Raw genomic sequence first — 15,937 nt, 5'->3', positions numbered from 1 at the left:
CTAGCCCCTGATCATTTTGTCTTTTGCTTAAAGAGGACCCCTCAAATTAATAAATGTTCTATCCCACCAGAACTGGATCCTCCCCTGCCACTTCCCTCCCCCACCGCTGCCCACCAGCCACTGCCCAAGCAGGGGGCTGGGATGACCCTGTGGGTCATCCATGGTGGAAACCATGGTGGTTTCCAACGATGGTTTTACTACCCACATTTCTGGTATATAAACCAGTTTCATGCTAAGGGCAGAATTTGAGTACTGTTTTCTTCTTGCCTCAAAAGACTGACTTAATATGATGACTAGATTAGGATACGTGACCTTACAAAGGATGTTTATTTTTATTTATGAAATTATTCATATGGAAAGTTCCACAATGTTAATTACACATTTACTAAGTCACCTTTATTGAAAAGACTCAAGTTACACTAAATAAGGCCTCTCCCAGAAAAGTGGGAATAGTTATACAGCATGATACATATTAACCAATACCCCTTAGAACAGTAGTTCTCAATCAGAGGTGACTCTCTGCTCCGCAAGGGACATTTGGAAATAACTGGAGAGTTTTGGTTGTCACAATTTGGGGAGGGGGTATGGGATGCTACTGGCATCTAGTGAGTAGAGGCCAGGGATGCTGCTAAACATCCTACAATGCACAGGACAGGCCCCCATGAAAAAGAATTATCCTGCCCATAACATCAACAGTGCCCAGGCTGAGAATCCCTTCCTTAAAAGAATGTAAGTAAAGAAGCAAGGATTCCTTCTGGAAAAGGATTAACCTTTAAACCTTGGAGTAGAGCACGTGAAGGCCAGGTTGACAGGAGGCTCATGCAGAGCTGCTATCTGACTTCAACCACCACCCCATGATAAAAAGCAATGAGGCTCCAGACTTTTATGGACTGTGGGGCTGCAAGGACACTTGCCAAGAGTAGCTACAGGAGGAGGTGGTGACACAAGTTCAGGAGCTCCAGTAAAGGCACTTTGCCTCTCCAATTACCTCCAACGCCCACTCATCTGTGCCTGAAATTCTCTCATGGGGGACAAAGCCTTTCACTCCATAATGAGACTTAAAGTGCAAAGACCCCCGAAAGAAAGAACAGGGACCTACATTCATATTCAAGAGAAAGTGATTGATGACAGATTGTTTTCCCCTGAGTTTCCGTACAGTGAAAGGCTCAGAGCAGCTGAAAGTGTTGCAGAGGAAGAGGACAGGCCCTGATGAGGTAGGGAAAGAGTGGAGAAATGGGCCATACAGGGTTCTGAAATAAACGTCACCTGCTCTACAGACCACGCCAGAGCCTGCAGGGAGGGTAGGATGCTGAGAAAAAACAAGTCACATTCTCGGCCTTGAAGAAGATTACAATCAAGTTCAGCTCAGGTGAAAAAACTCCAGGAATGTTTGAAAGAATGTTAGGACCCAGTGCTTTCCTGCAGCTGGAGCAGCAGACAAGGGTCCTCACCAGCTGTGGGATCACAGAGAACCCCAAAGTGTGCTGGGTGAGCCCCCACCTGACACTAGCAAAGTCACGGACACGTAGTAAGATGTTCTGGCACTGCCTCTTTGTTGAATGAACGGAAACTCTCCCAGATGAAGAGCTATCAAATTCCTCCAGTGCTCTAAAGAAGGTTTGTTTCCCTTCACACCTGTGCTCACATCATCTCCCTCAATTTGGGAGGGAAGTCTTGGTCTGCCTTCTTTGCCTATCTGAATCCTATTCCATCTTCCAAGCCCAATTTATGTTTTCTCTGCACATTCCTGATTTCAGCCTCTGTTGGCTTTTTCTCCCCTCTTCTTATAAGTCCAGGACCTCCAAGTCATTCATCTGGTATTTACCATATATCCTATGTAGCTTTCATAATAGGCCTACTTCCAGAAAAGATTTGAGGGGGCTCTCAAGTTCATAACAAAAAATAATATAATGTAGTTAGAAAAGAATTTAAAAAGGAGATCAGAAATAATTTAGGAAGAAAAAGATCATTGTACCAAGAAGCTGGGATGAAGCAGTTATCAGGAATTGCTAGAAGCCACAGTGAAAAGATAAATACACTAGACAGCAAGTTCCTGCTTTCTGATAAAAGGAAAACCACAATTCCACAAGGACAGGATTTTTTTTTCTTTTTTTGACATTAAATTCTAGGAGGAATTTGCTCCTGATGTTTCATGTATGTTGCCCAACTAGTCATTTCATGTGTTTATCTCAGGAACTCTGTTAGGTCCTTTAGGACAAAGATCACATCTTAGACTACACTTCTCTGATAACAGTCTATATATAACATTGTAAGTGCTCAAATATTTGCCAATAGACTGAGGACTCGCAGTTTTCTTGACAATCTGGATATTCCAGTGTGTCTCAGGTTGTCAAATTTCTTAGCAGAAGGACCTTCAGACCATTTGATTCTGCCTGCAGGTCCCCAGCCACAGGCAACGCTGGGATTTTAAAGATACTCTCACCCAACACCACTGTCACCAGCTTGGAGCTAAGGGGCTGGAAGGTCCACGCTGGCCCTGTCTTCAAGCTTCCCCCTCCTTCTTCCTTGTTTAGTTGATTGCCCTTCTGTCTGTCTTTCTGTCCCCATCACAGATTCCCCATCCCTTTGAGTGTCAAGGCTCTGCCTTACTAACCTTTGATTTCCTGTGATAAGTAGCACAGCGCTTTGCGCAAAGGAACTTCTCTGTTTTTTTTTTTCAATGTTGGAAAACTGAATTGGAAAGAGGTCCCAGGGCTTTTACTTATTTTGCCCTGCTCCCCTCTGACAAACCCTCGAGCTATTCCTACACCACACAAGCAGCCCAGAGAGATGAAAATGCAGGTTAGTAAAGGAGTTGAAGCCTCAAGGGTCCAAAGACATACTCTCTCTCCCTTATCTCCACATTCCCTCTGAAGTACACTAGGCAACTCTTCAGCAAAAAAGCCCCTTGTATCAGCAGGTGCTCTGTAAATATCTATCAAAATAAGGTTATAGTACAGCTAAACACTCAATAAACTGAGAAGGTCATGGCACATCAGCTTTGCACATAGTTGGCGCTCAATAGGTATCTTTTAAATAAAGATGATTGTAGGACTGCTGCCTTGCACATTGTAGGCCCCCTCTAAATGGCTATTAAATCGAATAGTAACAGACATTCTCTCTTTAGAGAACTCGGGCAGAGGTGACATTAATCAAATCCCAGGCACAGACCCATGAATGGAAATGCGCATCTCGAGGTAGCGCTTTCGAGAGCGCTGGAGAGGCGCGTGACAGCGCGCGGCCGCGGCAACACCGCGCTCTTTCGGGAGCCGCGGACCCAAGGCCAGCTCCCGGGCATTGATTAGTGATCGGGATCCATTCCCCACCCAGAGGCGGGAAACGGCCGCCGCCTCCAACTGTCACTTCGGGGCTGCACCTGGAGCTCCCGCCACGGCCCCCTCCCAGGGCATCCGCCCACCGGGGCTTCTCCTCCGATTCCGGAGAGTTGCGGGCAGAACAAAAGCAAAAAGCCAGCCAGGCTTCCGATTGCTTTTCTGACGGAGAGCAGCCCGGGAAGAGGCTTGGGGAGCCGGCCTGGGACCGAGCTGTGATGGCAAACCTGATCCTCTGCTGGCAGCTGCTCGGCCGCCCCAGCAGATTGGGGCTCCGGATTACCGAGCCGGGGAAAGCGGTGGGGTTCCCTCCCCCGCCCTCTCCCGGACGCCCCGAGCCCCCGCGCTGGGGCCGCGGAGGGGTAGAGTGGGCGCCTGGGCGGGGTGGGGCGTGGAGGGCGCGATACTAACCCTTGAACAAGACAGGAAGGAGGCTGGAGGGGAGGATGCTAGGAAACTGGGGCGGACCCCACTACCAAGATCCGAATCTGAACTCGCAATGCGAACCGCCCCTCGGCGCCCCCAAAAGCGCCGAACTGTCCCCGAGGGTGGGGTCCCCTCGTGGCCACTCGTCCCTAGATCTGCCTCCCCTACACACACCCGCGGGGAGCCCAGCGGCAACCTTTCCATCCAAACCGTCGATCCAGGGACAACACCGGCGCGCTTGGTCCGCCGAGCAAGGGGTCACAGAGGGCGACCGCGTCGGTCCCGCGGGAGACAGCCCACCGCTCGGAAACTCGCTAGTTTCGTATTTGCTTGGTTTTTGGTTGTTTTTTTAAGGTGAGGTGGGGTTGCAGAGAGAGCGGGGAAGTATCATTTCTTCCTTTCTCCCAGGCTTCTCCGGAGCCGGACGAACTCCGAGAGGAGCAGGCAGCGGGGAGAAGAAAGAAAGCGAAGGGGGAGCCACTTACCCAAGGCAGAGCCCGAGAGCGCGGCGGCCGGGCGCGAGCGGCGCCTTTGTCTGCGGTCTCGGCGCCGGCGCGCTCGGCCAGGCGGGTCCCAGCCCCGGCGCGCGGCGAGCTCCCGCGGGCGCCCGGACAGCCCGGCTCGCGGCTCCCGCTCCGGCTCCGGCTCCGGCTCCGGCCCCGCCGGTGCCGCCCAGCGCTCTCGGCCGCCGCGGCTCCGCCCCGAGCCCGGCCCCGCCCCCTGCCCGCCGGGCCCCCACCTGCTGCGGCGGCGGGCGCCCGGGAGCCCGGCCCTGGGCTGCGGGGGGCGGCCACCTCCCTCCCCCCGCTCCCCTGTCCCGCAGCCTCCGGGCCGCTCGGCCGCGCTGTTCCCTGGCCAAGCGCGCGCAGTGTAGACGGGCCTTCTCCAACCCAGTCGCCTCGGAGGCAACCTCACCTGGGGGGCCGGGAGCCCGCGTTTCCTGAGTCGAGCCCCCATCCTGGGGTACCCTGGCCTTCCAGCATGGGCACACGCTTTCCAGAGTCCTCCATCACCTTAGAAGCCCGTCCTCACTTCGCCCAGGGGAGGGGCCCCTTCAGCTCTGCCTGGGAGTTTGGGGGCGGCGGGAAGCAGGGTCCTCCTGAGCCCCGGCCGAAACCCAGCCTCCCCGCCCCTTCAGCCCCGCGCTGCTGCAGCGGCTGGGGGCGGGGGCGCGGGGGAGAAGGAGCCGGCAGGGACCGGGTGGCCGGTTTGGAGTCCAGCCATCGCCGGCCGGCGCCAGGCCAGGGGAGACCCGGGTGGACGAGAGGGGGGACCCGGCCGAGGGTCGAAGGGGCGCAGAGCGCACGTGGACCAGTCCAGAGGCGACCCTAGAGTGAGTCTGCGCTCGTTCGCTCGGCCGGGATAAAACTAACAGAAGGGAACCAAGACTTTGGAAGCCAGAGAAAAGGAAAGCAGAAGCCACCAGACCCGTAGCACTGGTAATAACTGGTGTTTATGTGGTGCCGTCGAAAAACCCAAAGCGGTCCACACCGATTAGGTTCGTCCCTGAACCTAATCACGGAACTGCGTGCACCGCAGTAGAATGGTTGAGGAGCCGCTTTTCTAGGCAGAGAAAAATGTGAGAACCTAAATATTGCATAATGAGGTCGCTAGTGGCATTAGCTGCCCACGAGCCCTCCCTTCTCCCAGCTCCCAAGGCATTCAGAGCCAGAACCTCACTTTGACATGTTTAGGGTCTCCTATGTACCGTGGTTATTGTAGCTTCATCCCCCACCTCTACTTCCGGAGCCTAGTACAATTCCAGGTGCATAGTAGGTGCTCAACATTGTTGAACGGATTAATGTGTGAATCATATAATTGCTAATTGAAAGGTGGGCAAAAACATAAAAATTTTGAATCATGGGATCATATTGGAAAATGCATTAAGTAGTTAGAACGGTGATGGCCATATGAAGGGTAATAAATGTTAGCTGTAATTATTATGTAGATTCAATTGCTATTAATCATATGTATGTAGGTAACAGGTTAAGGATTACATGCCAAGTTAGAGTAGTTCTCTGGGGCTTCATTAACCTGAAAGAATAGGAGGAATAAGGAGAGAGCGTATAACAAGCAAGCGTGTGCACATCTGTGCTAAGATGCTCCGATGTATCTTCTCCAAAGAGAACATTTTAACATTTTGCTTCTTTAATTTTCATTACAAATAAGTATTATCAATTCATTGGGTATGCATAAATATGAAATTCTATGTGTTGATTTATTCATTTTTATAACATCTTTTCTAGGAAGGAAGAATAAGAGGTTCCAAGGATGCTCATTTTCTGCAAAAAGGCGGGAAGGGCAAACGTCCTACCACATTAAGCCCACTAGGGTGGGGGCCTGGTGGGCCGGAATGAAGAGACTGACCCAGGACGACACCAGGAAAGCCTCGAGTCTCCCTCCTGGGTGTTTTAGATCAGTGTCTTGGGTCTGTGAAACTGCTCTTGGGAGCAATGTGCTTGTCCGCATGAGATAATTTATCTCTTCCATTTGGCAACTGGGAAAATGTAATTTTCTCTGTGTGATGAGCATGAGTGAATGGCTCATGCATAGTGAATGGGTCTTCCTCCAAATTGTGGGACAAGGATGTGAAATATGCATTTTAATATCAAGTCCATTACCGCACAATGCCGAGGGAATGAATAGAAACTGGGATATTTATCTAGGCACCCTCCATCACATTTATATCGCATGGTGTCGTTCTCCTGTGGATGCTGCTGTCAGGAGACAGGTTATTCCTTATTTTTATCTCAAGGGAAGACTCCTAAAAAAAACAGCTGCCTAGGTAGGGATAAGTCAGCAGAAAATAACCACATAGAACCCATGGGTTGCAAAGGTCACCAGGTCATTTTAGGACTTCTTTTTTTCTGGGGGGAAAAAAGGTACCAGCTTTTCCCCATTGCCTATGACTAGATACCATAAGCTGTACCTCAGTGGCTAGGCCAGGGGCACCACTGTTTCTGCAGTGGTCTTGGAGGACATAGGGGTGGGGAGTTACTGCACCGAGCTGGAAAGTGCCACGCCTGCCTTGCTAGGGGATTTAGATATAATTTTTTAAAGTATTGTTGCTATAGACTGAATTTTGTGTGCCCCTAAAATTCATAGGTTGAAACCTAATCCCCAATGTGATGGTATTTGGAGATGGGGCCTTTGGGGCTCATTAAGTCATGAAGGTGGAGCCCTTGAGAATGGGATTAGTGCCCTTGTAAAAGAGACCCCAGAGAGCTCCCTCACCCCTTCTGCCACGTGAGGACACAGGTTGAAGGTGGTCCGTGAACCAGGCAGGAAGCACGCCCTCGACAGACACTGAATCTGCCAGCGCCTTGATCTTGGACTTTCCAGCCTCCAGAACTGCCAGAAGTAAATGTTTGTGTAAGCCACCCAGTCTATGGTATTTTTGTTATAGCAGCCCAAACAGACTAAGACAATTGTGCTGGCCAAATTCATCTCTCATGACACCTGTTTTTGACTTGGGCTTGGCTGGAGGAGAAGAGGCAACTTAGATTTATTAAACACAGTTTTCCCCACCCCACTCCTACTCCAAAGGGGACTTGGCATCAGGGCCAATGACTTTGCATGTGGCCTCTCTCAGGGGTAAGGACTGGTCATGTTTAAGGAACCGACTGGACCATACCTTCTAGAAGATGGAGTCCCCGCAGCAGGGACATATGAAGAAGCCTGTGCTGGGCCAGGGGTCCTTCTCCCTCTCTTCGGTTGCTCCCTTTTGGGAAAGGTCTGACCTATTTTCCCGATATATCTATCTATCTACCTACCTACCTACCTTTCTTTCTCTTTCTCCTGTCTCTTTTCTCGTATGTCCAGCCTGTCCAGCTAAGAAGGTGAAACAGACCTGGGGCTGTTCTCACAGCCTGGGACCTAAGGTCTAGAAACTAGAGGTAACTCCCTCTTCACTTTCACCCGAGGTTGCTCTGGAAATGGCTTTTTTCACCAGCAGAGAGATGAGATCTAAGACCAGGCATAGACTTGGAGGAAGGAAGCAACAGGCTCTTAGGGTTGCTTGGTTTTCACTATAGGCCATTGATTCCAAACCTACACGTACACTACAATCACCTAGGAAATCTTTAAGTACACTGAGAAAAAGAATCAATAGGTGACTACAGTGACCCATTTACCAACATCTGTCCCCATTAGTCATATTCTGCCTTCCCTCCTGTTGTTGTAAATAAACTGTCCCTGCTCTATCTGAAATCATTTGTATGCAAGATCCCATCCCCTCTCACTTATTCAAGGACAGCATTCTATAAATGCTGCCCTCTCTCTTTGATCACCATTTTTTCCTCACTACTGGGTCATAAGCAGCTTTCAAATACGGGTTAATGTCTCCCATTTTTAAAAAACAAAACCAAACCAGAAATTCTTTTGACTCCATTCCTCTCCATCTTCTTTCCCAAATCTCTTCTCTCTTTTACAAAAAATCTTGGCAAAACAAAACTCTCTTCTCCAATTCCTCTCCTCCCATTGTCCCTTCAACCCATTCCAGTCGTTACTCCGTGGAAACTGTTCTCGTCAAGGTCATCAGTGACCTCCGTGATTTTAAGTCTAATGATCAATTCTTTTCTTTCCCCAAGCTTTATTGAGATATGATTGACATATAAAGGAACAAACTGTTTTTTTTTTTTTGCTGAGGGGGATTCCCCCTGAGCTAATATCCGTTGCCAGTCTTCCTGTTTTTTTTGCTTGAGGAAAATTAGCCCTTAGCTAACATCTGTTGCCAATCTTCCTCTTTTTTTTGTTGCTTGAGGAAGATTAGCCCTTAGCTAACACCTGTGCCAGTCTTCCTCTATTTTGTCTGTGGGTTGCCACCACAGCATGCCTGATGAGTGGTGTAGGTCTGTGCCTGGGATCCGAACCCAGGCACCTGGGCCACCAAAGCGGAGCACGCCCAACTTAACCACGATGCCATGGACCAGCCCGTAATGATCAATTCTCAGGCTTTATCTTGCTTGATCTATCCAGCATTTGACATAGTTAATCACTCCTGTCTTCTTGAAATACTTTTTTTTTAACTTGGCTCCCAGGACACTTCTGGTTTTCATTCAACATTACTGGCCCTTCAGGGAACAATAAATGTTATTTACTCAAAACAGCACAGCAAACAGCATACAAAATGGAAAAGCACTAAAGCCATTTCCACCAAATTCAGGAACAAGACAGAGATGTTTGCTATCATCCCTATTATTAACATTGTTTTAGAGGCTAAAATAAAGCAATTAGACATGAAAATGAAATAGTAGATACAAATCTTCAAAAGGAAAATACAAAAAAAGTCTTTATTTGTAGATGCTGTAATTACACAACTAAAAACCTTAGGACTCTAGTTATTTTTTTTTCATAAAGTCCTAGAATTACTAAGCGAATGTGGTAAGGTGGCTAGAAATAGTAGAAATAAATAAAACCAAAAGATAGTTCTTTGAAAAGAGCAATAAAATATGTAAACTCTTCAGAAGCCTGATTAAGGGAAAAAGAAAGAAGAAAATAAACAATATTACAGTGAAAAGGGTAATTTAGGCATAGATTCAAGAGATATTCTAAAAATTATCAAAGAAAGTTGAGTACAATTCTCTAGTGATGTGTAAAGCAGTTGTTTATATTTTTTATCAGACTTCCTGCTTACATGGAGTTCAGAGTCTAGTGGGGAATGTATATTAAATACATGCTTATACAAATAATTGATTTTCCTTGTATGAAAGGTCTAACTGGCAGACCTAATCTCATTTAGGAGGTCACAAAAGGCTACATGGAGAAGCAAAAATTAAATTGTATGTGGAACAGAAGAGTGGCTCAAGCAGAGAGAACAGTGTGAGGGAAAGCCAAGGAAAAGATTGGAGCATTTGAAAATGACACCATCTGGAGGGCAGGGTGGGTGGAAGGGAGAGCAGCCAGAGAGAAAGTTGGGGCACAAATCGTGCAAAGCTTTGTGGCCCATGGCGAGGATTTTGGCCTTAATCCTACATGTCATGGGAACCATTTCAGCATTTTAAACAGGGAAGCATTGAGTCCCTACTATGTAAATTACTTCATCTGTGAGGTCTGCAAAGATCGTAACCATGCAGCAGGCAGCATTTTTCACAATCCCTTGCCCCTAGCATTGTTCAGTGATACTGGCCACCAATACCCTCATCTCCTCCATGACCCCTTAAGTACTCCCTATCTTAGAGGTTTTGTGGAAAGTCTGCAGCGCCTTCAAGGCAAGTCAACCCAGGTGTTAGGTATTGAGTAGTTTGGGCAGATCTGAACTCTCCCCGGATTCCTACAGGCAGGGCTGACCTCTCAGCCTGCTAACTTCCCAGAAGTTTCTCCAGTGGCTTGGACCATCCCACATTCTCTTCTTTCAGCCTGTGATGAGACCTCACTGAAATTCTGACTACCCTGCCTTGTCCTTGCCTCACCCAGTCATGTGTGTTTCAAACTATAGGTCATAACTTGTTATGGGCTGTGAAATCAATTTAGCAGGTCTTGCCAGCACTTTTGAAACACTGAAATAGAATAGAATAGAAAATATCAAAGTTCATTATATGTGATAAGAGTACGACTTAATGACATTTTTATTTGAGATATGTGTGTGTGTATGTATATATGTTTGTGTAGGGTGAGGATGTGTGTGTGTGCATGCACCATAGGTCACACCATTAAATGGTTTTCTTAATTATGGGTCATGTTCAAAAAAGGTTTGAGATTTCCTACTCAACTTCCTCCCCTTTTCTGCTCTGCCCTTACTGAGACCTGACTCTTCTACCTTACCTCGTTTCAATTCTCCAAGTCATTTCTACTCATCCCTGGACCTGTTAAAATATCCTGTTCCTCTCATACAAACAACCCACTGTTATTAGAATATATTTGAGATTTTCCCCTAATCATGGTGCTTAACGAGTTTTTCTCCTCATCGCCCACAGTGGCTTATGCTTATAAAGGTGACCCATGGTTTGATGAGTAGCTCACATCCATAAGGACATAAAACTCATTGCCTGTGTCTTCTTGGTACCTAATTGAGCTAACCAGCCCCAGAGTGGCCCATGAACTTCATCCTTCAATTCCAAAAATAATTCTTTAAGCATACAGTATTATTCTAGATTTCTGAACAAATATTATGCCAAGCTAGTAAGGTCCCTGACTCCAGGAGCCTAGAAGACAATTGGTCTAATATTTGCCTTAGTCAATCCATTATTAAGTGCTTACTACATGCTTAGAACAGTGTTCTCTATTTACAGCCTGATGGTTATAACCCACTGGACAAAGACTGTGAGTTGTCTAACTTCTTAAGAAGTTAGATCAATTTAAATTTGATCTGTTTGTTCTCTTCCCGTAATACCCCATCCCAAGTCGGTATTATCGTGGCCCCACCTTTTCTAAATGTGGACGTGGATGTGACAAATATGGAAAAATCCTCTCACCATCTCTGTCAGTACTCAGGAAATGTGGAATTGGATCTCTATCTCCAACCCCCCATTCTCCCAATGCCAGGATGAGAAATACACTACTATAATGGCAAACGAGCACCAGATGGTTTTGTTGTTGTTGTTGTTGTTTACATGAATGAAAAACTCAAGAGACATTTAGGAAGTTTTTTTCTAAGTGTTGAAATACTTTCTGGTTCATCAGAAATTGTCTCTGGCTCTATGGAGACTATCATCTTAAAACGTATAGGCAAGAAGAGACTAGTTTCAATGACCCCAGCACACATCTAAGCCAGCCTCTGTTCTAGGCATCAGGAATTTTACTAGTAATGACAGATATTATGAGCAGTCCAACTTGTGTGAGTAATTTTCACGGAAAAAGAAAACTGTGGCTGAGTAGATTAAATACAAATGTGTTTTTAATACTTTTGATATAAATGACACACGTGGACACACACGTCTCCAGTGAAAGCATAATGAATTCCAGTTATTTCGCTAGGGCAATCAGTCAACTATCAAAGATGAGAACACACATTTTATTCAACTAACTCAAGAATATCACAACCTAAAATCTTTTAGGAAGTGCCATTACTTTGGGAAAACAATTTCCACAAACCGGAGTCCACATGAAGGTTATCTCTGGCCAAGATATGTGTTTACCAGGAGAGAAAGCAAAGGTTAGTGAATTTATTAGGCGTATGTATTTTTATGTTGGTAACTACTGCCCTTAGTCTGTTTTTACAGACGTTCTAGTGTGTCAGTTACTTATTGCCTGCCAATTAGTGGGCTTGTGCTTGAAGTCTCCAAGAATGTGTGAGTTACTTAAGCATCATTTCCTAGGAGGCAATCAGCCTCAGAAAATCATTTCACAGATGCTACAGATGGAAGGTTTGTGTCCCCCCAAAATTCATATGTTGAAGCCTAACCCCCAAAGTGATGGTATTAGGAGGTGGGGCCTTTTGGAGTTAATTAGGTCATGAGAGTGGAGCCCTCAGGAATGGGCCCTTATAAAAGAAGCCCCACAGGGCTCCTTTATCCGTTCTGCCATGTGAGGACACAGTGAGAAGCGGGCTGTATATAAACCAGGAGGCAGGCTCTCACCCGACACCGAGTCTGCTGGTGTCTTGATCTTGGACTTCCCAGCCTCCAGAACTGTGAGAAATAAATTTCTGTTGTTTATAAGCCACACAGTCTCCGGTACTTATGCTGTTACAGCAGTCCAAATGGACTAAGACCACAGAATAACATTTATCAGGAAGGTCTGGGGTCTAAAAGCAAGGTAACAAATCACCATCCTTCTCTGTAGAACTAAAAATAGGAGTCATGGGGCCGGCCCCGTGGCGCAAGTGGTTAAGTGTGCGCGCCCCGCTGCGGCGGCCTGGGGTTCGCAGGTTCAGATCCCTGGCGCGCACCGATGCACCGCTTGGCAAGCCATGCTGTGGCGGCGTCCCATATAAAGTGGAGGAAGATGAGCACAGATGTTAGCCCAGGGCCAGTTTTCCTCAGCAAAAAAAAAAAAAAAAAAAGAGGAGGATTGGCAGATGTTAGCACAGGGCTGATCTTCCTCACACACACACAAAAAAAAACAGGAGTCATTTGTTGTGGTATAATAAGAAATATTTGGTCTTTGTCACCAATTCCTGGCACAGAGCTCCTCAAACCCTTGGAATTTCCTGAGTGATAGGAGTGTCTTTTGTAGTTCATAAGGAGACCCTTTGAGCTATGGTAATGAGGTGACATGAGGTGGCACCCTCATTACCAGAGAGCCTGAGGATGGGGCCAGTCACCAGAAGGACTGAGTGACTAGAAGCTTGGAATTTTCAGCACACCCACCGACCTCTGGGAAGGGGAAGCAGGCGGGGGCTACAGATTAAGTTCCATAAAAACTCTTAAACAATAAGATTTGATGAGCTGCTGGGTTGATGAATGCATCCACGTGCCAGGAGGGTGGCGAACTCCAGTTCCATGAGGACAGAAGCTCCTGCACTTGGGACTCTCCGGACCTCGCCCTATATACCTCTTCATCTGACTGCTCATCTGTATCCTTTATAATAAACTGGCAAACGTAAGCAAATATGTCTCTGAGTTCTGTGAGCCGCTCTAGCAAATTAATTGAACCTGAGGACGGAGTCATGGGAACCTCTGATCTGTAGCTGGTCAGTCAGAAGCACAAGTGACAGTCTGAATTTGTGATTAGCATCTGAAGGGGGGAGGTGCAGTTTTGTGGGACTGAGCCCTTAACTTGTGGGATCTGAAGCTATCTCCAGGTAGATAGTGTCAGAATTGAGTTAAAGTGTAGGATGCCCAGTCAGGGTCCGGGGAGAATTGAATTGCTTGGTGGTGTTGGAAAAAAAACACAGTGGATTTATGAATTGTTAAGACCTGTTCCCCAGTTTGGTTTTGTCTTCTGGAAGAAAATCTATTTGTGATTATTATAGTTATGCCTGATTTATACCCTGTCGATTGCAGAAAGGGATATGGGGAACTTTGCAATATTAAAAAACATACGAGGCTATAAAGCACTCCTTCGTTTTGGTACATCAGTCTCGGTTTACAATTATTCTCAGTATTTTATTAAATAAGGATGGCTGCTATTCAATTCTGGCAAAGACGAGGAAAGCCCCAGCCTAATATTGGCAGACGTGGCTGATAATAATAGACTTCCACTTAGCTTTTATAGGGTTGCTTTTCTCTGACTATAAAGGAACCTGGCTGACAAAAAAAAAAAAGAAATGTTCCAATTAAGATGTGCACACAGTCTGTGATGGATGAAGTTGGTGCCAGCGCCACTTAGGAAATTCAATTGACAGGGGCCAGGGCTTTGATTATGCTTTCTGTGTGCTCAAAAGGAATAGCAGCCAAAAAAAAACCCATCAGTGACAGCCTAGCATGACGAAAGAGCACTGGACTGAGAGTCTGAGGCAGCATTCCGCTGCTAACTAGCTGCGTAACACTGGGCCAAGCTTTTCCCCTCTCTGGGTTGTAGTTTTCTCATCTGTGAAATGGGAGTGCTCACCTACCGTATCAAACATTTCTTGTGAAGCACCTCAGGTCCTTGTGGCATCACCTCATCTTGGCTGGCCTCAAGGAGTGTCCTTGCTCGGGGACCTCCGATGGCCCCCCTCACCTCCCATTCAGAGTATGCACCTCTCACCTCCTGCCCTGGGGCTCACCTGTTGCCTCTGAAGTTTCAGAGGCCACAAGACTCGATGGGCACCCTTGCCTATGATGGACAGGGGAGTTAAGGCACATTGGGTGAAGCTGTCACCAATGGGTTCCGGGAGCCAGCAGATAAATTATTTTCACCTTCTCCCCACGGACAGATCGTCCTGAGATGCAACTGCTCGTATGGCCACTCAGAAGAGGGTCCAGCAAGATCAGGCAATCAGCTGTGCGTGATCACAATTTGCGGCTGGCTCCTGAACGTTCGTGCTAGCTTTCTCTCCTTCCTTCTCCGCCCTGCTCCTCTTCCCTCCCATTCCTGCTTCCCTGGCAGGACTGCACTGCCTAATAAAGTAGTGACTTACAATCTTTTGTCTTGGAATCTGCTTGGGGGACCCCAGGCTAAGACAGCAAGATAAACTCTGTTCATCAGTGTCCTCAAGATGCTCCAAGGGGCTCAGCCCCCAGTCCCACCCGCCCTGTGAAGGACGAGGAGGACAGCAAGGTGAGGCGAGTCATCTGTTTTATATGATGGAAAATGAAAAAAGTTCTGACATTAAAACACATTTGAGGGCCGGCCCCGTGGCTTAGCGGTTACGTGCTCGCGCTCCACTACTGGCGGCCCGGGTTCGGATCCCGGGCGTGCACTGAGGCACCGCTTCTCTGGCCATGCTGAGGCCGCGTCCCACATACGGCAACCAGAAGGATGCGCAACTATGACATACAACTATCTACTGGGGCTTTGGGGAAAAAAGAAAAGGAGGAGAATTGGCAATAGATGTTAGCTCAGAGCCGGTCTTCCTCAGCAAAAAGAGGAGGATTAGCATGGATGTTAGCTCAGGGCTGATCTTAGTCACAAAAAAAAAAAAAAACACATTTGAGGGGCTGGCCCAGTGGCATAGGGGTTAAGTTCATGCGCTCTGCTTTGGCAGCCCAGGGTTCACGGGTTCGGATCCTGGGCGTGGACCTATACGCCGCTCATCAAGCCATGCTGTGGTGGCACCCCACATATAAAGTAGAGGAAGATGGGCACAGATGTTAGCTCAGGGTTAATCTTCCTCAGCAAAGAAAGGAGGATTGGCAACAGATGTTGGCTCAGGGCTAATCTTCCTCAGCAAAAACAAAAAACAAAAAAAAACACACACACACATTTGAAAGCTCTTGGGCTATATAATGTTGGGACAAGTTTGGGTGAAGTCATTACCGAGGGAGAGTGGGTTTCTGACGGCGAGTTTTGAATGTACTTGCAGAGCACTGCTCCCTGAGGAATCTAAAGGGAAAGACCAAGAGGGTAGCTGGATTCTAGGCTGGAGAGACAGGATTTGGACTCCTCATCACAACATAGGTAGGAGGGGAATCTGTGTTTGTGGTTGAAGTTCCCAGGAAGCAAGTCAAGTGGGGAATCAATCTAAAATCACCAACTGCAGCAACTCTCTCTATCGCCCATGCAAAGCCATTCTCCACACCTTTCCATCCCCCTTTTTCCTACTAAAGCAACACTAAATAGGGGTTGAGATCCCTTGATCTCAGGAGGTTAACACCTTCCCAGGCCTCCAGAGGATGAATCATGAATGATTTGAAGGCTGATATGTGACGGCTTCT

The 15,937-nt window shown here is 47.3% G+C and overlaps 1 protein-coding gene across 2 annotated transcripts in view; it reads right to left on the bottom strand.

Annotated features, from left to right (window-relative positions):
* The window catches only part of MAPK4 (mitogen-activated protein kinase 4), a 157,815-nt gene extending 152,816 nt beyond the window's left edge, over positions 1–4,999 (bottom strand). Inside the window, exon 1 of one of the 2 annotated variants that reach the window (XM_087439243.1) lies at positions 4,674–4,999. The gene's annotated coding sequence lies outside the window, so the exon portion shown is untranslated. Of the gene's footprint in view, positions 1–4,243; positions 4,347–4,673 lie in introns of those variants that run through there. The other variant, XM_014781422.2, reaches the window with a different exon arrangement.
* Positions 5,000–15,937: the final 10,938 nt, after the last annotated feature.

This window comes from Ceratotherium simum, chromosome 14, assembly GCF_057802395.1.
Source record: "Ceratotherium simum simum isolate JZ-2026a chromosome 14, ASM5780239v1, whole genome shotgun sequence".
Lineage (NCBI taxonomy): Eukaryota > Metazoa > Chordata > Mammalia > Perissodactyla > Rhinocerotidae > Ceratotherium > Ceratotherium simum.
The sequence above is the reverse complement of the archived record's forward strand: the minus strand, read 5'-3'. Positions and strand labels throughout refer to the sequence as shown.